The 25,497-nt window shown below is 38.9% G+C and overlaps 1 protein-coding gene across 3 annotated transcripts in view; it reads right to left on the reverse strand.

Annotated features, from left to right (window-relative positions):
• Positions 1–24,655: 24,655 nt before the first annotated feature.
• Positions 24,656–25,497, reverse strand: part of NTMT2 (N-terminal Xaa-Pro-Lys N-methyltransferase 2) — a 76,751-nt gene continuing 75,909 nt past the window's right edge. The window contains exon 6 of one of the 3 annotated variants that reach the window (XM_085020519.1): positions 24,656–25,136. The gene's annotated coding sequence lies outside the window, so the exon portion shown is untranslated. The remainder of the gene's footprint in view (positions 25,137–25,497) is intronic. The other 2 variants (XM_085020515.1, XM_085020514.1) reach the window with 2 other exon arrangements.

The following is a 25,497-nucleotide window of genomic DNA, read 5'->3' on the forward strand; positions in this document are numbered from 1 at the left end:
TAAGAGTAAGTGAAAGTTATTTGCCTAGTATAATAGGCTAAAAACACAAGATATATAAGCTTGTTATTCAGTGTACAGTTTAATTAGAGAGTTGAGAGTTTAGTGGTTGTTTTACTGCTGTAAAAGAGAGGGTTGCTCAACCCTCTAGTTGAAAGTGACCTTTTTCATGGCTACTCAACCTTGGTTTTTCCCTTAGTCATCTAACAAGCTAAAAATAGTAATAGGCAACACATTAAATACCAAGCAACCATTCTAAGTAACATATGTAAATATACACGCACATATATAGATACATATAAAAGTATACACCTCATCACCATCCTATCTGGAGGATAATACTCTTATTACCATCTCCTTTTTACATGTAAACAGATTGAAGCACTGAGAGGCTAAGAAACTAGCCCAGAGTCACAAAGTTAGTAAATAACTAAACCAGACTTCAAACTCAGGCACCTTGACTTCAGACTCCACGCTCTTTAATCCCATTGTGCTGCCTCTTTATAAAGTCCTAAATGCTGAATAAAGTGGTATACTCTGCCTCTATGAAATTATCCTAATTACAGTTATTGCATTGTTTTCTCTAGAAGAATTTTGACTAACAGTACTGTAATTAAATTTCTCCAAGAATTACCACTCACTTGGCCCCAGAGCTATTAAAGTGAGTCTAGTAAGATAATCCCAGATGGGTGGGGAAACTGGAAAATTCTGCAACAAACTGCAGCCAGTTAAAGTCTTGCCCAGCAAGGAGTAAGTCGTCACCACAAAGGACCTTTTTCATGGCTACTCAACCATTCAGGATGATGAATTTCAGGACCCACAGAAGTGCAGAGATAAGGAAGTAAGGCCTGGGGCCTTCCTTTTTTAGAGTCCAGTGTCTTATTGGATGATGGTAAAGAAGGCAGTACCTTCTGAATTTTGAAAGCTGAGTAGGTGCTCACTTAACGACAAAGGGATTCGAGGAACAGAAAAATAACACAGGAAGGAGAAAGCAAGAAATAGCAGGAGTAGAGAGAGTAAAGTTTAAGTAAGAGAGGAGGCTGGCAGGAGCCAGTTCATGGAGGGATTTTGGAATTTAGGAACTTTATTCCCTGTAGCTCTTGGAAGTCAATGAAGGGTTTTGAGTACACGGGTGATAAGTTTAAAATATCAAGGAAGCTATCAAGTTTAGGGAAAAGATTGTGTTTTCATCTTTGGACTTTCTAAGTTTGGGAAACTCAAACTTAGGGAAATCCAGTGGAAATGTTCCATGTACAAATAGATATGAATTCTAGTTTAGAAGGGAGATGTGGGCTAAAAGCAGATATGGGAGACAAGTCCAGGTAGCTAGCAGTTGACCATACATGAGATTTTCCAGGTGACTATATACAAGGACATATATATCCAAGGTTATATGCAGATTTAACTTACTGTACAGCACAGGGAACTATATCCAGTCTCTTGGGATAGAACATGATGAAAGATAATATAAGAAAAAGAATGTATATGTATGTATGACTGGGTCACTTTGCTGTAGAGAAGAAAATGACACAACATTGTAAATCAACTATAATTTTAAAATACCAAGAAAAAAAAAATATAGTGATTAGGAACCCAAGGGTCCTTATTTGAGGTGGGGACAGCTGAAGAATGAGCCTGGGGAGAAGTAACAAGTCAGGAGAATTACATGAGCAGGGCATAAGCCAAGGGAGGAGAAAGCATTATTAAAAAGGGTGTGGACAAAGATGTCAGATGTCTCAGAAGGGTCAAATGAGGTAAGGCCTGAAAAACCCTTCCTATTTCAATGGGGTGGCAGGGCCAGCTCTTAAGAGCAAGAGGTGAAAAGTAGCATGAGGTTAGGAGATGAAATGAGAGAGCAGGTGGAGAGGACTCTTCCGAGGAAGGAGAGACAGAGGCAGCAACTTAACAACCATTCTGTATTCTGTTCCTTAGTGGCTCAGTTTCTTTAAGGGACTGGGAAGCAGCACTAACTTACATGGCCCTTGTCTCTCTGACAGACTCTTAGAACAGATCAGGGTTAGAGACACCCTCCCAGTTGGAATTTCATTTGAGATTCCAGCAACCAATATTTAAGGTTATCTTCCAAATCCCTAAACTGTGCAACATGACACACTGGACCCTCCTTTGGGACTTATTTATCTAATAGATAATGAATGTCCCATAATGCAGGCCCTAGGTATGTCAGGGACACATTGACTGAACTGAGTCTTTCCATTGTTATAAAAGCCTGGTGATTTCACCAGCTCAAAGGGAATTTTTTTTTTTTTTTTTTTTGCTTTTTGCTTTTAGGGCCACACTTGCAGCCATATGGAGATTCCCAGGCTAGGGATCCAGTAGGAGCTGCAGCCACCAGCCTACACCACAGCCACAGAAATGCAGGAATGGAACCCACATCCTCATGGATCCTAGCCAGGACAATTAACTCCTCATTTATTATTTTTTATTTTATTCTAGAGTTTATTAATAAGTTGAGTTTACAATAATCAGGCAATCTCAGGAATATTAGTTAATACAAAGCTCTTCAAAGGAACCCAAATCTGTAAAGATTTCCCCACTAGTCTTTCACCACATATAAAATTCCATGGTTTATATCTTGACCCCCTCCTTACTTCTGTTGTGACCTTGACGTGTTGCTAACCTCTTAGGATCTCGGCAACCTCATCTGAATAAAAAGGGAATGGGAAAAGAAGCTCAGTAAAACCATATTGTTCTATACCAGGAGTCAGCAAATTTTTTCATTAAAAAGCTGGATAATAATATTTTTGGCTTTGCAGACCATACAGACTCTGTTGCAACTACTCGATTCTGCTGTCATAATGAAAAAGCAGCCACAGACATTATGTAAAAAACAATGAGTGTGGCAGTGTTCCAATAAAACTTTATTTACAAAAACAAACTGGGCTGGATTTGGTCTTCAGGCTGTTCGCCAAATCCTGTTCTAAACATTAAAGTTAAGTCCTTCAATTTATAAAAGTGGACCTCTTAGAATCACCCATTAAAATACTAATATCCCAGAAAAGGTAAATATTGCAGCTACAGTCAGCCATTATGTGGTAGAATTTAACTCACATGCTGCATACTCATACACTGCAAATGAGGAAAGCAGAGAAATATAGGGGTTAGTATTTTATGAGAAACAGTCTGGGTTTCTTCAAAAGGTAAGTGAGAAAAATACACTAAGAATTCAGTCAAATATAAAATTTAGTTTGATCAATCATTTAAACCATCTATTTTAGAAGTTAACACCTTTTTCGTGCAAATTCTCATTATCTTTGACAGCCTCCTTCGCCCTGAGTACAGACAATGATGTATGAATTAATGAGGAAGGGGAGGATGACTTGTGGGACCTCAGGGTCCATAAAGGAAGAGCAGGGTCTTCAGAAGCAATACCCCTTCCTTCTTCCTCTGAAATATCATTCAAGTCAACATGACTGCCACCTGCTCTGCTGGCATTCAACAGCTGACTGAGATCTGTGGTCTTGCCATCTAGTCAGTTTTAGCCTGGGCTTGGCAAGGCTCAGAGGTGATCCTGGGCTGACTCTGGCTCACCCCAACTCTTGTTGGCATTAGAGACCTCTCTGAGGTTTGGCTATGTCTATCATCATCAGATCCTGGTATAAGACATCAGCATTGCAACTCTTGCTACAAAACCATTTCACCCCCTCAGTTTCTTAGCCAGATTCTCAGTTCTTTCTGAAGTCTGTCAGTGCACATGGGACCAAGCGTAGCCCAGGAAAAGAGTCTTTCTCCAACTGAGTTTGCTGCATTATCAGGTCAGTGTGACTGTGACCCAGCATGGTTTAAAGCAGCCACTAAAGTGGCCTCCTCCCCAACCCAACTTGTTTCTTGAGTTCCCTTCACCTAACCTCTTAGTTAAGAAGGAGAGAGATGTCTGACTGTCGCTGCTTTACTCTCTCTCTTTTCTTCTCCTTCTCACAATCTCTGAAGTCAAAAGAGGAGTTGACTTTTCCTATACTTTTCCTATACTGCTCATCCATTTTACCCTATTGCTGCCAGGGAGCTGTCTCAATATCTTAGCAGAAGACCTATCTTTTCTATATATATTGGAGGAGTAGTCTCAGAGCAGAAGCTCTTTAGGCTGAGTCATTTGGACAAAAACTTTCTTAATGCCCAGTTGGCTCTCCAGCCTATTTTTTTGGTTCAAAATCAATTTCTCGATTTTGTTTTGTTCAAAATCAATTTCTCATTGAATTTCTTATGCAACAAATTATAATCTCCCCCCAGGTTAATGGATAGATAAATGCATTTGGAGCCCCAGTATGATCTTATGTTCCAAGAGGTAAATGAGGAGTGTATATTTCCAAAGAATCACATCATTGTAATTAACTTCTAAATTTAGTCAATAGGTTTTTCTCTATGAAGACAGCTGAATAAGGGGAGGTTCTTGAAAGAGCTAAGCTCAGGATGGGTTGGTATTAATGCAAAAGAACATGGAGAGGTAGCTGGTAGTATGTCAAGGGAGGCATGCTAGATGTCTAGGGTTTAGGATATGACCATGCAGCAGAGAGAAAGGAGGAAAGTTGTAGAATAAATTTCACAAATATATCTAGGACCAACATATCCAAATACTACAATGGGAGAAAAGGAGTTGAAGCATGAATCAGTCTGCAATCCAATAAAACATCTTGGGGAGAAGACTAAAGTAGTAAGCTAGCGCAAGGATATTGCATTATCTGTGGACTAGAACTTCAAGAATCAGTAGTTTGGAGTCCCCATTGTGGTTCAGCAGTAATGAACCAGACTAGTATTCATGAGGACACAAGTTTGATCCCTGGCCTTGCTCAGTGGGTTAAGGACCCAGCATTGCCATGAGCTGTGGTGTAGGTTACAGACATGGAAATAGCTCAGATCCCACGTTGCTGTGGCTTTGACATAGACTGGCAGCTGCAGCTCTGACTCGACCCCTAGCCTGGGAACTTCCAAATGCTGCAGGAGCGGGCCTAAAAAAAAAAGAATCAGTAGTTTTGGTAAAATAGTGCCAAAGGGGACATAGAACCTTGTTGAGAAACAGTGCAGATTTATTTTGTTGATTGTCCGTGTGTGGTCCCCTTGTTTGTGGGATCTGATTCAAAATTTAGGAGATGCTAATGGTGAAGGGACCAGTAGAATGCCCCAGGGAGAACCAAAGAGAACAGCTCAAGAGAAACATATGTGAAAATATTTAGCAATTGGATAGAAAGTTTGTATTTTCCTGAAGGATGGATAATTGCTTATGATCAGAAACTTATATCTACAATTTACATGCCATCTTGCTGCCTGCAAAGCCATGGGAAATGTACAGATAATTAATTCTTGACTTTGAAGTATATTGTATAATTTTAGAATTGTATTTTTCCCTAATTGTGTCATCCTATGGCTGATAACAGCATTTCTTGAGCATGCACTGACCAGTAAAGAGATGGAAGAAGAAGTTAGTAAAACAAGCCAATCTAGCATTAGAATGTGCTTCAGAGGGAGGAATGTGTACTTCATTACTGACTACACATAGGATTCACAAAACAATCCCAGGCACTTGGGGATACAGAATAAAGATTACACTGATTCCTATCCTCAAGGAGATTAAGGTCTAATGGGAGGGAAATAAAATACATAAAGTCAACATAAATACATACAGATGTGCACAACAATGAAAAGAGGGAGATGGTCATATGGAATCAAGAATTAGGCTGATTAGTTTGGGGAATGATTAGGTAAACTCCAAAAAGATACATAAAGGAAATAGGGATATAGCATTCAAGGTTGTTATCAGTGTACTTTCACAGAAAAAAAAATTTAGTTTCATGATATTCCTTGATGTCTACATCCATAGCACACAATCTCCAGCATCTAAGAAACTTTAATGCTAGGACTTACCACCTGGTACCCAAAATATGTGCAGGGTTTAAGGATCCGTTACCAACCCTTGCAAGTTGCTATTTCTCTAAGAAAAACATCTAAATTAAATATGAGAGTTTGCTATTGTGTGATAGCAGATATACATATATGAAGGTGTTTATCAACAACTCAAACTTGTCTGGTACCCACAGTTGTGGGATAGTCTCCCAGTGGGTTATCTATCTCCATTCAAAGGGCCAAAAATACTTCCTTTGGCCCTGCTTCCCTTCACCATCACACGATGTACATTCCAGTGAGGATATATTTGTGTACTAGGACAGCAGCAAAAAATAATATACTGTGGCCTACTCTGAACCCTGAAATAAACATTTTTTAACCATCTGCTCCCTGGGATCTTCTGTTCTTCTCCTTCGCCAGGTCAGAAGAAGTAGAAAGAGAATTGTCTGACTGCTGGTAAGGAATGCTTTGGATATAATTTCCAAGAGAGGAATTAAAAGCAGAGGCAACTGAGGAATCATATTCTTTGTCCAAAGGAAAACCAGAAAATACATCATTAGAGGAAAGAAAAAGAACTAGAAATTAAAAAAAAAAAAAGAAAGAAATCAATATAGCAGAGTCTAGAAAGAGCTTAGAAGGGCTCTGGAATCCTACAGGCTGTTGCAGTCATTTGCCTTGCCAAAAACCCACCCAGCCGTTCTTAAAAAAAAAAAAAAAGCCCATAGAGACTGAAAACATTCACTAATAATTCTTGAATCCATCTCCACAATATTATTCATCTCTGCCAAGGTCAGGTTTGGTCACTGCATGGCTGGAGGTCTGGGCATGCTGTTCCCAGTTTTATTTTTACAGTAGTTATGGAGCCCTTTATATTTTCAAGGGCCCTCCTGTCACTTATTACCTACCCGTTCAGACCACCCACCCATGCTCCCACACACAATACATCCAGACACACCCACAAGTACCCAGATTCTTTAAACCTTACAGTGATTCCGTCTATAGGAATTATTTGCTCTAAATGACTTTGCTCTCCATACTCGGAGTTTCCCAAAATAAATCTCTTTCCCTCTCTGGGGACCCATCTGTGGATCTTTCCACTCAGAAAACATTTACAGAGCACCTACTGTGTGTAGAGCACAGATGGATGTAGGCTTTAAAGGAAGCTCACCAGGAGGCAGGGAAATACAAGAGTTCCATGCTGCTCTTTGTTTCCAAGTAACCAGATGGGTATGGGTGGTGGGGGCATGAGGAAGGGGGAAGGGAGGGGGAAGACAGACGGGGAGGGGAGGCCCTATCTGAATGGATAGACCCTTCCTCTCACTCCCATTTCCTCTTTCTTCCTTCTTTTTCCTTCTTTAATCATTTTCTCTCCTTATCGCTTCATCTTTTGTGTCTCCCTCTTTCTCTCCCCTCCCTTTCTTTTTTCTCTTAAGACAAAAATCACCTCAGACTGGGGAGTTATCCCTGTGCTTCTCCTGCCTCTAAATAAACTTTTCATGAAAGTAGGCCCTGCAGCCATATGAACTCTAAGAACATAAAAGGAGGGGGACGTATGTGTCCTAAACCTAACTCAGAAAAACCGATTTTGAGGAAACTGCATTCCTCCACATCCTGACCTTGGTGTGTGCATATCAGAAAGGCCAGGAGGGAGGAGCAGGGCTGACTGTGGCTGGACTTTCAGTCTTCCTCAGCCTCCCAGGCCCTGAGCCCTTAGGATAATTTATGAGGTGTCAGGATATTCTGACCACAAGGTCAGAATAGAATGGTTTTTACACTTCAGCTGCCGTGAAAGAGAAACAATTTAATTCTGTTTCACTCTGGCACTGTCTGTTTTCACAATGAACAGGGGATTTGGGTCTCCTCGAGATTATTTGTCTAAGCACAGACCACGACTGCTGCTGAGACTCGAGATATCTGATTTGGACTCTGGCTTCCTTCTCCTTCCTTCCCAGCTAAGGAAGCGGGCACTCGCCTTTCCTATTGTACCAGAGTGAGACTGGAATCCATTTCCCCTGGCAATTGTTATGTGCTAGTGACTAAACCAGATTTCTTGAGTCACTCCATCCTAACTTTTAGTGGGAAAGAGCGGTTTGGGTAAGTAAGGGGTATGAGAGAGCCCTCTCCAAAATTCAGCAGGCCCCAGAATCTCTGCCAAGTCGTGGTCTTGAGTCTGAAGCAGTGTTTCCCTTGGCCTGCAAGCACAGCCTCCTGGCTCCTTCTGAAGCTACAGAACCAAAGAGATTCCACTGAGTAGCCTGAAGCTCTGGCTGCCAGCAAAATCCAATGTCTCCTCAGAGAAATGGCAGAGTAGGATTGCAATATTCCGTTTATAACAGAGAAGCCAAGACAACAAAGGCAAGGCAAGTCAGCTTCTCAGGACCCCACCAAACCTCTCTTCCAAACCAGATAGGGAAGGTCATCTGAGAATCAAAATGTGACATATAGTGACATTATAGACTAGTTACCCAAGAAATTTACATGATGGAGAGTAGCTCCTGGATTCTTGGGTTTAGAAGCCATAGGCCTTCCTGGACCAATTCATATGGTCTGTTAAGGATTTGGCCACCTGACAGGCACTAGAAAGACAGGAATAATAACAGAATGAAATAGAATCTATTTTATCAATCTTTTAAAGATTAAGTATAATTAAAATGAAAAAGGTTAAGTCTCCATATAATAGATAATAATCTTAAAGAAACATTAGGTGAAAAAAGTTAGGGTACAATACAGTGAGAATAATATGCTGCTATGTGTATAAAAGAGTTTGTTACATATTAACATACACTTAAATAGACTTTGCATAGGAAAATAGAAGAAGCTTGTTTTAGAGTTTTTCTTTAGAAAAGAGGATTAGAAGCCTGAGGGCCAGAATTAAGATAGAGATTTTCTTCTCATTGCGTGGCTTTTTTTTTTTGCATTAAAAAAAAAGTTAGCCAAGAACTGCCATTACCTTTACAGAACAACTTTTCATTTGAAAAATAAAGTAAAACTGTGGAGAATGGTAAAGAGAAAGAAGTCAGAAGAAAAGCAAATGACTCAAGTTTAGAATGCAACTTCATGTTGGACCAGCCAATTCTCCAAAAAACCACTCCCCTAAATTAAAGCAATGAATTCTTGGTGGGAAGGGTAAAGGAGCTATTTGGAAAATGACCTCTTTGAGTTCCCTTAATAGTAGTACTTAAGAGTATGGAAGAATTCCTTACTTTCATGTGGGTGAGAAAATTACTCCCCCGAAAAGGATTTCAGTCAATGGGATGGCTTCTCCTGCAATTTAGCATCCAATAAAGCCTCAGTTCTTTCAAGTAAAGTGCTGAATCAAACTGGTTTGCTCTCCTCTCTAACCTAGTCAAAGTTTCTGAAGTCCCTTCTCTACAGTAGTTCCCCCAACAACAATCATTCTTCACGGTTCCAGAAAATGACATTGATCATTGGAGGTGGGTGTGTGGGAAAGAGTGTTGGATCCTGGATCAAACATACGTTTACAGTACTAGCTGTCTCTGGGTTAATTTGATAAATCATTTATTCTCTTTGAACTTCTGTTTTCTTATCTGTAAAGAGAAATATTTGAAGGAGATATATTATCTCAAAATCTCTTAAGTACAACAGGTCTCTGATTCGATAAAGATGCAGTTATAAGGCTGCATGCAGATGGAGCCTGGGATGAACTGCTGGCCTGTCATAGATTTCCATGGTTCCACTTGATCTTCTAGCAGCTGCATATATGAAAGTACTTTTTAACTTGCTTCTTCATTAACCAAGGATGATTGAATTGCTGTCCTCCAAATGCTGTTTGTTCATCATCAGACCATGAAAACAAGGTTCTGAAAGTACAATTTTCCCTGCCACATAACAAATAGAAGAAACTACTACGTTATGAACTAAGCCACAAAGGTATCCTGGTATTTCCCCAAGACCTTGGATGTCTGGCCTACCGCCACATCCTTCATCTGATAGGCAGAAGTGGTCACTGAGGGCTACCTCCCTGGTTAGATGAGAAGTGCTTCCAAAATGAAAGCCTTTCTTCCCATTCTCCATCCCATTGCAAGTCTCTGGGATATCAGACAGGACAAGGTACTCTGGCAGAGAAGCTTCTTGGTGATGTCTTGGTTCATCTGAACAAGAAAGGCCAGAGAGATGGCGAGAAAGAATGAAAGAACTACCATGACAGCAGCAGTAGAGCATCAACCCACTCTACTCTATTCTCAGGTGGGAAGCTTAAGAACTCAGTGGGTTAGCAGCCAACCTGAAACATACCTGATTATTTCTCTGCAAATCTCTCCTCCTCCAATGTTTCCATTCAAAACATAACTGTTCCTCATTTCTCTCCCTAAATATTCTAATTCATCATTGCTATGGGTGTCCTATTCTTAACCCTGTAACACAGTCTTGATTAATCTTTCCTATTTGGCTGTGCTTTTGATGTATAACCCTGCCACAACTTCAGTACTCTACTTTAACCTATGGTGAAAAACAGATTCTGGAGAAATAATATATTTAGGGGTTAAAAACATGAACTCTGGAGAAGGATACCAGGTTTAAAGTCAATCTCTGGCTTTTACAATATGGCAGTAGCTAGAAGGATAAGCAGTGCCCAGTAGCTTTGGATGTACCACTCCTGGAGGAGCAGGAGTTGTTGGTTGGGCCCAGCTCCATCACAAGAAGGCTATTGATCATTAAGAGATTTCTAGCAATGAACAGCTCCTTGACAGGACATCCAAAAATGTTTGAATTAGATTGGTGAATGCTCCAGCTGGTATTAATGTAATGAAATTATAGATTCAAATGAATGAAAAGCCAGGTTTAAAATATTTGGCTGTGGTTCTGAAATTGATCCAAGCTCATTAGCCATTGAATGGGTCAAAGGAAAACAGTTGAAGAAGCCATGACTATCAAAAGCACAGACACTGTCAAAGAACTATGCCTTCCTCCTAAGATGCTGCACTACTCCATGCTAAATGAAGATGCAGTCATGATGTCCCAAATAAGCGCTAAACTAAAAAATGATCTCAAAAAAGGAGAGGGGTAGAGAGAGGAAATGAGCCAGTGGATAAACTTCCATTGGATCCTGTCAGTTGTTTCCCAGTCTCAGAGTAATCACCTTAAATGTCAAAAAGCCTGTTACACTGTCATTAAGGATTATGGGATAATATATAACATTCTGCTACTCAAATTGTTGCTCTAATACTAGATAAATACATAGATTAATTGTTCAGGACCATTTGGTTTATTTCATCCCTCCTGTATTGCCTTAATCCAATTGTATTCACTTTGAATTGTGTAGTTGTGGCTGAGATAGTTCCTTGCTGAAACCAGTGATGATTTCCAATGAGTGCTTATGTTTAAGAGTGAAATATCCAAATTTTCCTGAATCTGTTGTTAAAGTAAGAGATATTATTAGGCTTTTTGATGTGATTATTTGAAAGAGCCAATCATTGCACATAAATCAGATGTATATAAATAATATATTGGAAGAATGTAGGAAACCAACAACAACAACAACAAAAATCACAAGCCTGACTTTTACTAGTTATGTAATCCTAAGAAAGTTCTTAACATGTCTGTGTCAGTTTCCTCATTTGAAAAATGGGATGGTGATAGACCTTACCTCATAGTGCTGTGTCAATAGTTAAATGATTTAACTTAGGTAAAGTTCTAAGAACAATACTTGACACATAGCACTATATATTAACATCATCATCATTGCTGTTATTAGTCATCTTGGATATTACACTATCCTTGAGACCCTGTCTCACTGTGCTGGGCTTACCAAAAAAAGTAAGGGTATTATTTCTGTATCTTTCAGGCTTTTCCAGAGCCTCTGACTACTTCACCCCTTTGTCTGACTGTCATCGCTCTGTTTCTTTATGTGTTGTGGCAAATGTAAAACTTCATCCATCTTTAGTGACACATGTTTACTTCCTTACATACCTATCACTCACTTGTCCACATCCTCTCAAAAATTAAAGCTTGTCTTCCTCTTTAATTTTGAATCATTCTCCTCCACTTTCCTGTTCAAAGTTCTTCTAGTGTTTACACTGACAGAATATCTGAAAGTTTGAAAGGAAGAGTCAAATTAACTATAATTTTTCATGGGATTCTTGTTTCCTCACCATCTTTTTTTCTGTAAGGCATGATATTCCATATGGGTCTGCTCTCTGTCTAAGGATATTAAGGAAAACATTTTTTCATGTGACATCAATAAGGTAGTCTAGCAGATACTGTTCATTATGTACCCAGCATCGTCCTCCCCCTCCTACTTGCTAATTAAACTCCAAATATACTTAAGTAGCAAGCAGATTCCATACTTTTGAAGAAGTGTAGCCCCTTCTTCAGTTTCATGTGCTATTCCATTTCCTTTGCCAGTGATCAGAAGTTGGCATGTGACCCAGCTAATGAAACATAAGAGAGAGTCTGCCAAAGTACAAGAGGGAGAAGCTTCTGGAAACTATTTTTTTTCCTTAAAACAAAAGACAAAATCTCACAAAGAAAAAACTGTTTCCTCTATCCCTAAATGTAATGAAGTAAGAATGTAATGCTGGGAGCTGTGGCAATCATCTCAGCAAAATGAGGTACAAGTCTATGGACAAATGCCAACATGCTGACAATGATAGAGTTAAAAGAAGGGGAAAATGGGGGACATTTATAACATAATTGAGCACTCCAACTGCCCTGGAACAGTTTACATCCAACCTTTTTTAGTAAAGTGTAAAGAAACTGTAATTTGTCCTTCTGTTCTTGATAGTTGATCATAACTTATGCAAATGTGTATTTCACAGGGAATGTCAGTCAAGTCCTTTGTAATAGCACATTTATTCATCCTTGAGAATCCATTTTGAGATCTAATAAATAATTATTTATACTTATGAAGACCTTTCTGTATTTCAAAGTATTGTCATACCTCTCCGATTTCTTTTTTACAGCTCTTCCTCTTAAAAGATACTCATCACATAATGTTGTAATTATGTCACCTTAATTAACTCCAGTTCTTCATAAGTTCAAAATTGTTTTATTCTCTCAAATTACAAGTTTAAAATAATTATTTAAATTATAATAATTTATACATTTTATATAATTATATATATATATAATATATAGTCCCTTATATTTATCATCCCTTCCTAGGGAAGATTTTTGTTAAAAGCATGGATTTGGAATCAGAGAGACCCAGAGTCCCATCTTCTAGCCATGTGAATGGGTAAATTATTTATTTTCTCTGACCATTTCCTTGTCTAAAAATAATAAATAGGGCTGTTACCTAAATGAAATGAGATGACATTTCAAAATGTCAAAATCTTTGCACAGAATGAAAAGTTTAAAAATTATTTTTTAAAAAAAGGAGGAAGTGGAGATGGGGAAGAAAAAGGTGATGTTGGAAGAAGAAAAAAGGAAAAGGAAAACAGGAGAAGAAGAAAATGAAAGGAAGAAGGAGGAGAGACAAAGAGGAAAGGGAAAAGAAAAAGTGGGAAAAGAGACAAGAAGAAGAAAAAGGGAAAGGAGGGAGAAGACAGAAAGGAAGCAGAAGATGGAAAATAGGAGGAAGAGATAAGGAGCAATAAGAAGATAAGAGGAAAATGAGGATGGTGAGGATGATGATTTTAATCCAGAGAAGAACGGAGCGGCTAAGGTAAACTTTAGAGCTCAGAAAAAAAAAAAAAAAAAAAAACCCTAATACACATCTTAATATATTGTGATTTCCCCCCTAAAGCTTTTGGTATGGTTGACTCTCTGGCCGCTTGAATTTAGTTACTCCAATATCACTACAAAGAAAAAGACAAAGGATTATAAACCTTGGGAATAGTCTTCATATTTCAAAGAAGTGGCTGATTCATTAAGATTCCAAAGCAATCAGAGAACTTGAAGAAGTCCCTGGAGTTTGTTTTTGTCAAATGCAAGGTACAGCTAAATTAAAAGAGTAAATAATTAAATTAGTGATTCGTTGGACTTCTCCTATAACAACCAGATGTCCTCTTTTCTTTCGTGATGACAGGACAAGAGGAAAGAAGTTTCTTTTCCTGATACAAGAGAGAAGTCTTTTTGACAGTGTGGGCTAATAAATCCCTTCAGTTACCATCCAGTTGGCTACAAGTTATTTCCAACACAGTCTAAAAAACTGGGGCTGATTTTATGCAATCAGGGTAAAGTACATGGCAAATGAAGACAGCTGGAAGACTAGAGAAATCTCTCAGAGGACCTTCTAGACTCACACCTCTCTACTGCAGCCAGTTCCTATCTATTTTCCACTATGGTGAATTGGGAAAGGGGTCTTCCTTTCACTTCAGGTTTGTTTGTGAGCATCAGCTCTTTCCTTGTCTTCCTGTCTTTCTCAAATGATGACATGGGTCCTGCATCTGCAGCCCTCTCCTTCCTGCTATGAGAAACACTTTCTCTTTTGCCTGTCCTTCCTGCTCCACACCGCACAAATTTCTAACTTTCATTGGTATGCATTGGAGCCTGAGATTTTCCGACTTTCCCAAGTACCATATTCCCACAAGAATCCTACTCTGTTTCTGGTTGTACTGTCGTCGACAACCACTCCTCAGACTTATCCTTGGATATTACTGCTATTTCTCATTCTCCCCTTGACAAGGTTAGAGCTCAGTCTAATGCCATCCTTCATCACCATCATCCTAACCCCCACCCTCTAGCCCTGATGCCCTTACCTTCTGTATTTAAGCTTTCACTTTGGAATTCTGTAAACTTGCATCACAATTCCAGGAGATTGACTTCACCCAAGCAAGGCAAAGAAAGGAAATTCTTACATTGGCTTGAATTAATAATGAAAGGGAGAATCCTAATCTTTTCAAGTGCGGAAGATGTGTGTATTGTTTGTTGTGAGTAGCCCTTAGGGAGGGAGAGTTTTCAAGTTCAGCATTTATGTGGCACATTTTTCTATTAGACAATATGCTGTATGGCATTTCTTTTCCTCCCCCAACCCCTTCCCTTTTATTGCCACATGACTTCATCTCCCCATGTGACTGACAGACTCCATTGGGCTCAACATTGATAAAAAACATCTGTGGAAGAAAAATTGCAATTTAGAAAACAATTAAGTACATCAATTTCAATTCATTTAGTTGGCCAGAGAAAGAAAAGTTCTTTCAAAGAGGTAACTTGATCTACAGTGGTCATGGACTAAAGGGCATGAAGATCTGTTTCCTACAGGTCATTGTGTGGAGAAATGCATCTTAGCTCAGAGGCCTAAGTGCAGACATAAACTCTTATTTGCCATTTTTAACAAAGAATAAACCACTGAGAATTTCCCTAATTTTCTCATTTCTTCTCATTTTAAAGACACTTTTCCCCTGCTCTTCTCAAATTCCCAAGAACTTAAGGGTTTCCTAGATGGATGTGTATTTCTTTCTCAAATGTTCATCATGTGCTCATTTGTTATGGGAGCTCTGTAAGTGAGCCTGGGCTTACTTTTAAAGACCCTATTTGAGGGACTGAAGTGTGTGGGGGTGTGGACTTTCCTTCCACTTTCCCTCATTAACTGCAAACACCAATGGGTCCATTACCTTAAGGTGTTCAAAACCTTTATGAATCATGGAATAATTTTTCATTCACAAAAGCTCAAATAAAGAATCCAGGAATTTCCCTTTGTGACTCAGCAGTAACAAACCTGACCAGTATCCATGAGGATGCGGGTTCGATCCCTGGCCCCTTCAGTGGATTAAGGCTCAGGTCGCAGATCTGGCTGGGATATGGTGTTGCTGTGAGGTAGGCTGGCAGCTGCAGCTCCTATTCAACCCCTAGCCTGAGAATTTCCATATGCTGCAGGTGCGACTCAAAAAAAAAAAAAGAATTTTTCCAGTTTTACTAAGCAGTAATTTACATACATCACTGTATAAGTTTAAGGCATACAGCATAGTGGTTTGATTCATGCATATTTTGAGATGATTCCCACAATAGGTTCAACTAGTTTCTCATATAGATACAATAAAAAGAAAAGAAAGAAAAAAAATTTCTTCCTGTGAATAAGGATTTATCCTCTTAACAACTTTCCAATATATCATTGATCAGTGTTAGCTACAGGCTTATGTTGTAATTATATCCATATTACTTGTTTATCTTATAGCTAGAACTCTGTACCTTTTAATCATCTCCCTCCAATTCCTACTCCCTCCATCCTCTGCCTCTGATAACCCTAAGTCTGATCTTTTTTTCTGTAAGTTTGGTTTTGTTTTTCTTTGTTTGATTTTTTTTTATTTCATATATAAGTGAGATTATACAGTATTTGTCTTTTTCTGTCTGACTTATTTTACTTAGCATGATGCTTTCAAGTTCCAACCATGTTGTTGCAAATGGTAGAAATTTCCTCATTTTTTTGGCCAAGTATTATTTCATTGTGTGTGTATTTATACAACTTCTTTATCCATTTATCCGTTGATGGATACTTAGGTTATTTCTGTGTCTTGGCTATTGTAGATAATGCAGCTTTGAACACGGGGGTGCAAATATCTTTTCAAGTTAATGTTTTCATTTCCTTTGGATACATTCCAGAAGTAGAATTGCTGAATCATACGGTAGTTCTATTTTTAATTTTTTAGGGATCCTCCATATAATTTTCCATAGTGGTGTTTGTCTTGTCCTTGAGTAGATGTTAGTCCCTGTCCTTGTGAGGGGAAGCAAAGTGAGAGACAGCCATCATCTTGGTGATGTCACCTCCCAAATAAAGAATTTTAGTAACAGGTTTGAGGTGCCTCCTCCCTCATCAGAAACATATATCTAGGTAAAAATTATAGCCATTGCTCTCATTTATTAAACCCCTAACATAGAACAATCACTATAATTCACATCTTGACCATAATATCTAATTTACTTGTCATGTAAATTCCATTAAGTATTATCATTCCCATATTTTACAGGTGAGAAAGTGAGACTCTTATTTTAAAACATTAAGATTCTTACACAAATAAGTGAGGAAAAACTTGAACACAGATTTCTCAGCTTTTTACGTTCATGCTCTAAATATCACAGAAAAAGAGCAGCCTAGAAGAACTCTAGAAGGTAAGATCCAAAGGTAATTCTGAATTGAAAGTCTCTAGCTGGGAGTTCTCTGGTGGCTGAGAAGTTTGAGGATCTGGTGTTGTCACTGCTGTGGCTCAGGTCACTCTTGTGGTGCAGGTTCGATTCCTGGCCTTGGAACGTCCATATGCCACAAGTGCAGCCAAGACAGAAGAAAGAGGGAAAGAAAGAAAGAAAGAAAGAAAGAAAGAAAGAAAGAAAGAAAGAAAGAAAGAAAGAAAGAAAGAAAGAAAGAAAGAAAGAAAGAAAACAAAAGTCTCTAGCCACATTTAGTTAAGAGAACATATATAAAATAACCAGTTGGTACCTGGCCCAAAGTAGTTCCTCAATGAATTATTTCCTTCCTTAATTATTTTGTAAAACCATCTCCATTTATCCCCCTACCCTTATCCTCAATTTCTCTCAAACTTCATAGTACACTTGGGATTATCATGTACACTGCTGAGGTTTTATTATATATAGTCCCCACCTAAAATCATCATCTACATAGTCTAAAGACCTAAAAGTAAGATCTAGAGGCAGGTATTTTATGTTATTTGATTGAGAAATATTAACTATCGGGAAATCCCATTTCAGGAAGGGACCAAGAGTTGGGAAAAGATTCTAAAGAAGACTTTGCTCATTTTTTATTAAAGTCTGCCTTGGAAACCTGCTTAAACCTACCCACTCTCACAGTATGTGTTTCATTTTGCCTACTGTAGGCAGAGAGAGCAATTATAATATCGTGAGGCCATATGGAAGTGAGGGGCTAGGGACTATTCATTTTATAATGAGCCAGAGTTGATAGACAGGATCACTCAGCAAGTAGACCACACTGGCACTAGGAGGGCTGGAGGCTAGGAAATATGAACAAAGAGTGGATTCGATGTTAGCGAATAGATGGTAGACAGAAAAAGGATGTATGGATTAGAAGGCATTTGAAAGGCAGAGGGAGATGACAGAGCAGCCAGTTGAGAGGTTGCAGTTGAACCAGGGAGCCTACAGAATACTAAAATTCAAGTGTTTGGGATTCTGGGTAGGGAATCCAGAGGCAAAAGTCAGAAAGTTTATGGAAAAAATTTACTTGACCCGATTGTAGTAGTAGAGAGATGGGAAAATTACCTAATTCCAATGGTAAATTACTTGGGCCCCTAGAAAATCTTTGCTATAGGTGAGAGATGGGGATATTATTGTGAATTGGAATATTTAAAGCATATTGGCTAGAGGAGGTCTCTTGTTAGAATTTGATAAAATGAGAAGAAATCAGGATGACCTGCTTGTTAAAGTTGAACAATTGAACAATAGCAGGAAAGCAAAAGTGGGTATGGTAAGAGCAAGGAAAAGAGGAAACTCAAAATGTATCTAAAGTCTGCTGAAACCTTCACCACCCTCCACCCTACCATGAGTCCATTAAGTATGCAATGAAGTAATCTGTGCTTGGTTTCCTGATGGTAAAATGAAGAGAACAGCTACTTTCTCCTGAATCAGATGTGCTTGCTAAGAAAGGAAAAATTTGTTCATGATATGCTGGTTTCAGTTTTTGTTTTTATTTTTTGTTTATTTTGGTCTGGTTTGGTTTTTAACCTTCCCAGGTCAGCTCAGGACAATAAGGCATTCAGATTTAAAGGTATTGCTGAACTTATCAGAACCATTTGTCTTCTTTGACTTTAAAAGCCAGGCAGAAATTGTTGCAAAATAAGATTTCCAGTCCTCTGGCCTCTGTTCCTGCCAAGAATGCCCCATGACTACCCTCTGAGAGGTAACAGCCTCTCAGATCATCAGGAAACTCTGGAGCTTGCTAATAAAAAGAGAATGATTTTCCATACAAAGTAAACAGATCCCTACCGCACATCTAAAAGGACTTGGCTCTAGATGAGGATGAAGGTTTGGAGTGGAGTTTTAATTTTTATATCACAGAAGCTCATTCTGAGCTTGAATTTTCATGTTATTCTTCAAAGCACAACAGAACCCCCTGTCAGGAGATATTCAGCAACTGCATTCTTGGAACAGCTGTAAATCAGCTTGCCTTTCTTTTTCTCTCTTGAATTTGTGGTTGCTTTCAGGGACCCAGCAAAAGCCCTTTAGGAAGCAGAAAGTGAAGTTTGGAGAACCTGCCTTTTACCTAGAAGGATTGCTTCTTTGGAGTCTGGTCTTCTGTAGTTTCCCCCCAAACTGAGAGCAGATTTTTAGCATCAGCAAATCTTAATAGGCAGATTCTGAACCAGAAGAATCATCTTCCTGGGCTGAATTGCTTTGTCATTGCACATCTGAGCAGAAGATTTGTACAATAAAATTTTCCATGTAAATTAAAAGAAAAAAAAAGAGAATTCTTTTCTCCGACATTATCTTTTTATTTATAAAACACTTCTGAGTTCATTGGCAGAAAGACACAATCTAATGTAATATACAGGGTGGTCCATTTAAAATAGTCCCCTTTAACACAGGATAGTTTTAACTGTGGCCCATTTTAAGTGGGTCACCAGATGTATTGTTATGTCACTCCTTCCTGGCATCGTAAAAATAGGGAAGGCTTTCGGGGGTGGGAGTATATGTGGAAACACAGGGAGGCTGCTTGAGCTTTAGAACAGTGAGCAAAAAAGGAATCCATGAGGAAAGCAGATAACTGGGAAATAAAATACAATATATATATATGGGAGTTCTTGTTATGGCTCAGCTGGTTAAGAACCCGACATAGTATCCACAAGGGTGCAGGTTCAACCCCTGGTATCACTCAGTGGTTTAAGGATCCAGAGTTGCCACGAGCTGCAGTGCAGGTCACAGATGCAGCTTGGATCCAAGTTGCTGTGGCTGTGGTTGTGGCATAGGTTGGCAGCTACAGCTCATTTGACCCCTGGCCCAGTAACTTCCATATGCTGCAGGTGCAGCTGTAAAAAAAAAAAAAAAATAACAACCCAAATATATAGGAAATGTGTTAAATCATAGCACCTTTGTTGTCTTTTGTAAGATTCTTGGTTTTTAATTTTGTTTTGTTTTGTTTGGGGGATTTGAGTGTGTTTGTTTGTTTTAACCACCCTGATGTTTGCATTTCATTTATTTATTTAGAGAACATCCATCGAGCATCTACATTGGGATAGCACTTTACTGAATGCTGAGGATTAAAGTTGTAAAAGCAAAGGCAATGCTTTCTGGAGCCTATATTTTATTGTAGAGATAAACAGAAAACTATGCTATGTTGCTGAAACAATGTCAGATACTGATGAGACTTTAAAGAAAAATACAGAAAGTGAAGAGGAAAGGGAGGGGAAAAAAAAGAATTTAGGAAAGTCCTTTTTAATAAAGGAACTTTATAGCAGAGACCTGAAGGAAGTAAAAAGACATGTGTATACCAAGGAGAGGAAACAACAAATGTAACGGCCAAGAGGCAAGGGTGTGCTTGGTCCTTCCAGGAGTAGCAAAGACATAACAGCCTAGGGTATAGGTCCCCGTGAGACTCCAGCTTTATTCAAACCTTCCTAAGTTAAAGATAAGGAATGGAAGTAGAATAGGACAGAACTTGAGTCACTGTTATTTAACTGAAAGTAGAAATTGAGGTAAAGAGACAACCACTAACCTACGTCCCTGGGGAAGTAATCACAGAGGGTGATATATGGTTAATGGGGATTCAGAGGGTGAGAGAAGAATTTTTTGGCCCACTGAAAAAATAAGAGCCTACCACGTTTTGACAGAAGACTAGGCGAGTATTGTGGAGCCCTACCTGGTGGACATCTGTAAAAGGGATCTCAATCATCACATTCTAGATTAAAAGCAATCCACTGTAATTTCTCAGGGACTTCTAAATTTAAATATTCCTATTTGTATGCTGAGTCCCCTGGTCTCACCCTCTTGCTGATCATCATAGCTTGAACCTGCAAGGGAAATAGTGACTTGCAGGCATTCTTGCAAGCATTACACATCCAAACTCTAAATCAGAGCCAGTGTTGAAAAGGCTCATCTTTCCTTAGCCAAGGGGCTAATAGTCCACTTTAGACCATCTGGGCTCCTAGTTCCTTAAACTGTTTCTTCAGAAGCCAGGCCTGGTGGTCCTAGGACCAGCTTGCATTCCAGAAAGGATTAGGGTTTCTCATTAAGCTCTGTTTGGACCCTCTCTTCAGATTTGCAACAAGTGAAATGTAATCTCTATGAGGAGGAATGAAAAGTCTGGCCCATAGGATGTTTCTTTGGAGTTTTTCTGTTTACTTATTTTTGTATATATTTTTTAATTGAAGTATAGTTGATTTTCGATGTTGAGTGAGTTTCAGGTTACAGCAAAGTGATCCAGTTATACATATATATCTTTGTGCGGGTATGCACTTTTTAGATAATTTCCCATTATAGTTTACTTAAAATATTGAGTATAGTTCCCTGTGCTATACAGTAGGTCCTCAATTTTTATCTATTTTATATGTAGTAGTGTGTATATGTTAATCCCAAATTCCTAATTTATCCTTCCCCTGCACTTCCCCCTTTCGTAACCGTGAGTTTGTTTTCAATTCTGTGAGTCCATTTCTGTTTTATAAATAAGGTCATTTTCAGATTCCACATGTAAGTGATATCTTATAGTATTTGTCTTTCTCTTTCTGACTTACTTGACTTGTTATGATAATCTCTATTTTTATCCATGTTGCTGCAAATGGTATTATTTCATTCTTCTTACGGCTGAGTAATATTTCATTATATATAAATGCACGTTAAATATATACACATTATGTATATAGTATATATACACATATCTTTATCCATTCATCTGTTGGTGAACATTTAGATTGCTTCCGTGTCTTAGCTATTATAAACTGTGCTCCTATGAACATTGGGGTGCATGTATCTTTTTGAAATAGAGTTTTCATCTTTTTTGGATATTTGCCCAGGAATGGGATTGCTGCATTATATGGTAACTCTATTTTTAGTTTTTTGAGGTACCTCCATACTGTTCTTCATAGTGGCTGCACCAAATTACTTTCCCACCAACAGTGTAGTGGGAGAGTTCCCTTTTCTCCACAATCTCTCCAGCATTTATTATTTGTAGACTTGTTGATGATGGCCATTTTGAGGGGTGTGACATGGTACCTCATTGTAGTTTTGATTTGCATTTCTCTACTGTTTGATTATTTTTTAAAGAAATGAAAAAGACTTGGTTTTCTACCTCACAAGACTATTGAAAGAATTAAATGAAATCATAAATGTGAAGAAATTAGTATTTACTGAATATTCACTACTATTATTATTCTGCTATTTCAAAGGAAATTCCAAAGGAGGGAAATGAGGAGGAGGCAGAGGAAAGTACTTCTCATGTACCTTCTGAGCCAGGTAGGGCTAGTATTCCAGAGAGAGACTAAAATTTCACATCAAGAAATAGTAACTTGACCCAGAACAACACCCAGAAAGGCCTAATGAATGGGACTCAAAATGCCACTGAATATTTCATTATTTGGTAGGCCAGTTCTCATAATTTCAATTTCAACAATATTATCAGAGAACATCTGGTAGACACAGAGGGCCTGTCTGGCACATTCCTTTTTCCTTCTCGACATATATTCCTAGAGGGGGTGAGAACCAGACATTCTTCCATAACATGCTTTTGTTCCTTTTTTTACAATAGCCCAAACCCTCTCTGTATACTTATTTAATCCAGTGGCACAGGAAAATTGCATCCTTCTCTGTCTGGGTAAAGTCCCAAGTGCAGGTGTTGGCTGCCCTCCCAAGACACTCTTTTTAAGAGTACCTATCAAGAGACTGCTTAATTTCATCTCTAGTGCATAGCATGAAGATGCCACATGATTTAAATTTTTCTTATTATTTCCTGATCTCAGTCTCTGAGGATGCTCAGACACTGAAGACAACTTTGGAATATCCTCCCAGCACTCCTCTTCCTTTAATTGCTTCCCTCAGTTACATCCCACAGCTGGGGGTGGAGAGGATGGGATATTTACAATCATACTGCACATTTGATGGGACAAGAAGTGAGACTCTGACCTATGCCAGGTCAATTGGCAACAATTTCCTGTGAAATGAGAATCGAGAGCAAGATCAAGAGCTACTGAGAGTCAATCACTCCCTGGAGCTAAATCCAGAATGTGAAAACCAGAAAACCATGGTTTCCCACGTTTTCCGTTAAGCGAACTAGAGAGCAGAGAATGCTACCCGCAGGGAAAGAGAAAAATGAAGCATATGCACAGAGAGAAACAAAAGCTTGAGATGGAGAGGGTCTATTTCCCAGTTCCCAGTGGCTTTCTTGCCTCTGGTCCCATCCTGTGGCCCAGCTGTACTCTTGCCCTTAAGTTGTATTAGGCCTCTTTGCATCCATATACTAAACCTTCCCCTCTTTAACACAGCTAGAGAGTGATCCAGTGTATTTCCTGAGTCCTGTATCTTCCATTTCTCTCAGTGCCCTGGTCCTGCATTTTGTGCACAGAGGGAGGCACATTCTCCTATTTAAGGTCCACATACGACTAGGCTAATTTACCTGAGTTTATATTTCCAGTTTTCCTGTATCTAGCATAGAACCTGTTATTGCTAGGGGAACACTTACTACACCATCTCTCAATTTCCACAGGAAAGCAAGGATTTCCATTTTAATTCCAGAAAGATCAGTAGGGGAAGGATGCTGCATTTCTGCTCCTTATCCATCTCTAGCTCACTCTTTCTCTCTTCAAGATTGAGAGAAGTTACTGGGGTCACAGAATAGGCATTATCATCTCTCTTTCTTGCACTTGTTTCGCTGTGGAAAGAAAGTGAAGAGGACTGACAACCCTTTCCCATCAGTCCTCCATCCTCCTTAGGTCAAGGGAAATTGCAGATTTCCTTGTAAATGTCTCAGCAAATATCAACTCTTCAGACGTGACTCTATCCTGGTGGGATAGGGGTAGGATGCAGTGGACCAGTGAGGGCAATCAAGTCCCAAGATCCAGACTTTTGGAGTGGAGGAGAGACAGGGAATACGAGAAAGCCTTATCTGGGCTGCAGATCTGAGACATATTCTCCAGCTTTGCTTTATATACAGTAAACTAATATTTGATCCTTAATTCCTGAGTCTATTCCTAAATTGGATAAACTATTTAGAGGAAAGAATATGATCTATCCATCAGAATCCTCAGTAGATTCAAAGACACTTTAGGAATGTTAAGTTCCATTAAAGAAATAAATATCTAACTATAGAATAAGATGTACTCATTACAACAGTGCTGTGTGTGCCTATTAAAAGATGTATAAACTACCAGGTTACCTTAGCTGTTCTCCTTTGTTTTCTAAACTGGTAAAAAGTAACATATTCTACCTAGTGATTGTAGTTGAATGAATGAAATCTGTGTGGCCTCCTGCAAATCCCAGAGATGTCGTGGATCACTCTATTCTCTATAGTACTTTTCATTCTGTACATGCTATTTTTAAGTCCTTTTTATCCTGATTCGTATTATTTATATATCTCTCTTACCCATTACAGAGTCATGATCTTCTTGGACATTTTCTATATGTTTATTTGCAGTAACTAATATAGCCTGTCAGGTAGCCAAAGGTCAAGTCATGCCAACTAATGAATGTAGAAAATGTGCTGTATATGTGTAGTTCTCTGACACCAACTCACTAACTCTGCAAGTCAGTTATTATTTTAAAAGTCTCTCTTCAACCCTCACTCTAGATATATGAATACACACACTCTACTAATTAAAATCATTTAAAACTATTTTTCACATATTTGCTTAATTAGCTTGCAGTGACCTCTGCAAAAACACTGGCCTCTGATGATTATAAGAGGTAGTTTTCTGGCATAGACACCAAAGCATCAAAGAGTCAGCTAGAACTCAGGAAAGCAATAACACAACTGGTTTTAATTACTCATGACAGGCAGCTGAATATATCTGACACAGGTCTTCTCCCCAATACATCACTCAAAACAGGCCAGTTACAGGAAATGGTAGAGAAAAAAAAAAGCCAGAATGGGACCAAAATGTGTCCATAATGTAAAGCAGATCATCTTTCATGTGGATGACCTTATTCGTTTTGTTTTATATTTTTATGATGGTCCTGAATCTATAAAATTGCTGACCCCTTAAGACTTGGCTTGCTGAAGAGTGGTGGCTCAGGTTCTCAGAAGAGGAGGTAGGTGAAGGCGCTGCACCCACTCATGAATCACTGCATAAACCAAGAGGTCCTCCAAAGTTCATCTAGAATTGCAGACATGTTTGCGATTAATTCATCTATAAAGTCCAGGTGAGCACCTTCCACTTTGCTTCAACATTCACAGAAGAAGTAACTTTATCTAAACCTGGTTGGTTCTTTGGACTTGTTGCCTAGCAGGAAACAGGTGAGAATTAGGAGTTGCTTTGTTAAGGCCTACTCACAATTTTAACATGTCTCTTTTATGAGGTACAACTTCCCACCTGATGAAATGATAGGCTTTGAGTTGGCTATCCCTGAGTTGGCTTCTATGGAAAATATATATATATTTCTTGGAGTTCCCACTGTGGTGCAGTGGGTTAATGATCTGGCTGTTCTCTGTGGAGGTACAGGTTCAATCCCCAGCCCGTGGTGCAGTGGGTTAAGGATGCAGGGTTATTGCAGGCGCGGCTTAGGTCAGAGCTCTAGCTCAGATTTGATCCCTGGTCCAGGGACTTCCATATGCCATGGGGGTGTCCAAAAAAAAAAAAAGAA

The sequence above is a fragment of the Sus scrofa genome, chromosome 4 (assembly GCF_054392235.1).
Source record: "Sus scrofa isolate SSC_HxYL_T2T_F1_AM1 chromosome 4, Sscrofa_HxYL_maternal_Yorkshire_Landrace_v2.0, whole genome shotgun sequence".
Lineage (NCBI taxonomy): Eukaryota > Metazoa > Chordata > Mammalia > Artiodactyla > Suidae > Sus > Sus scrofa.